At 38.9% G+C, this 1492-nt stretch overlaps 1 pseudogene across 1 annotated transcript; it reads left to right on the forward strand.

The window, feature by feature from the left end:
* The first annotated feature begins 236 nt into the window (after window positions 1-236).
* Window positions 237-1202, forward strand: LOC311602495 (proteasome subunit alpha type-6-like; annotated as a pseudogene). Its single transcript has one exon. The product of its transcript is annotated as a proteasome subunit alpha type-6-like (transcript).
* Window positions 1203-1492: the final 290 nt, after the last annotated feature.

The following is a 1492-nucleotide window of genomic DNA, read 5'->3' on the forward strand; positions in this document are numbered from 1 at the left end:
AATGAGAATTTTCTTCTTAGCATTCTGAAGCATTCTAACTTCAAAATTTCTCTTTACTCTCAGTATTCAAATTTCTTAATATTCTATAACCCCATAGGCATATCATGGCTACTTTCAATATAGATATTTATATTTTTAGTGTGTTGGAATTATTTCAACTGATAACTGTCAATACTGCTCCTCTGGTCATTCTGGAGTGTAGTCATACATAAGAAAACAAAATCACGAGCTATAACTTCCGGGAGGGGCTTGTGTGCTGCGTGTGGGTGCTACGGGGTGCAGACTGGGTTTGAAATAGTGGGAACGTCATGTCCCGTGGTTCCAGAGCAGGGTTTGACCATCACATTACTATTTTCTCTCCCGAGGGACGACTCTACCAAGTAGAGTATGCTTTTAAGGCTATTAACGAGGGTGGACTCACATCTGTCGCTGTCAGAGGAAAGGACTGTGCAGTTATTGTCACACAGAAGAAAGTACCCGGCAAATTACTGGATTCCAGCACGGTAACTCACTTGTTCAAGATGACTGAAAACATTGGCTGTGTGATGACGGGAATGACAGCTGACAGCAGATCCCAGGTACAGAGGGCACGCTATGAGGCAGCTAATTGGAAATACAAATACGACGATGAGATTCCTGTGGACATGCTATGTAAAGAATCGCTGATATTTCTCAAGTCTACACACAGAATGCTGAAATGAGGCCTCTAGGTTGTTGTATGATTTTAATTGGTATAGATGAAGAATAAGGCCCTCAAGTGTACAAGTGTGCCCCTGCAGGCTACTACTGTGGCTTTAAGACCACTGCAGCAGGAGTTAAACAAACAGAGTCAACCAGCTTCCTTGAAAAAAAAGTGAAGAAGAAATTTGATTGGACATTTGAACAAACAGTGGAAACTGCAATTACATGCCTGTCTCCTGTTCTGTTGATTGATTTCAAACCTTCAGAAATAGAAGTTGGAGTAGTTACAGTTGAAAATCCTAAATTCAGGATTCTTACAGAAGCTGAGATTGATGCTCACCTTGTTGCTCTAGCAGAGAGAGACTGAATGTTGTCCTCAGTTTACCAAATTCATGATGCCACTTGCCTGTGTGTTTGGTAACAACAAACCAACATGATAGAGGCCCCTGGATTGAAGATGGAACGTCTCCCACTCCTCCTGCCGTGTACCTGGCTAGGACTCTGTATAAATAAAAACAGTGCTTTTGGAAAACAAAAAACAAAAAACAAAAAATACCAAAACAAACAAACAAACAAAAAAACAAAAAATCACATGGTCATTCTAGAATGACCTTTTAAATAACCCCTAGGAGATTTGTGATTCAGCTTCATTTTAAAACTGTAGCATACACTGTAATTATGTAAAGCCTCTTCATTTTTCCTGAAAGTCAAAATAAATATACATTTTATTTTCTTGTTATCACTAGGGTCTTCATAGCATGAGTATAAAGGGGTCATAATATTTTTCATTAATTAACTTTTTATTTGCTTT

This window comes from Acomys minous (assembly GCF_964271855.1).
Source record: "Acomys minous genome assembly, chromosome: 7".
NCBI classification, from domain to species: Eukaryota; Metazoa; Chordata; class Mammalia; order Rodentia; family Muridae; genus Acomys; species Acomys minous.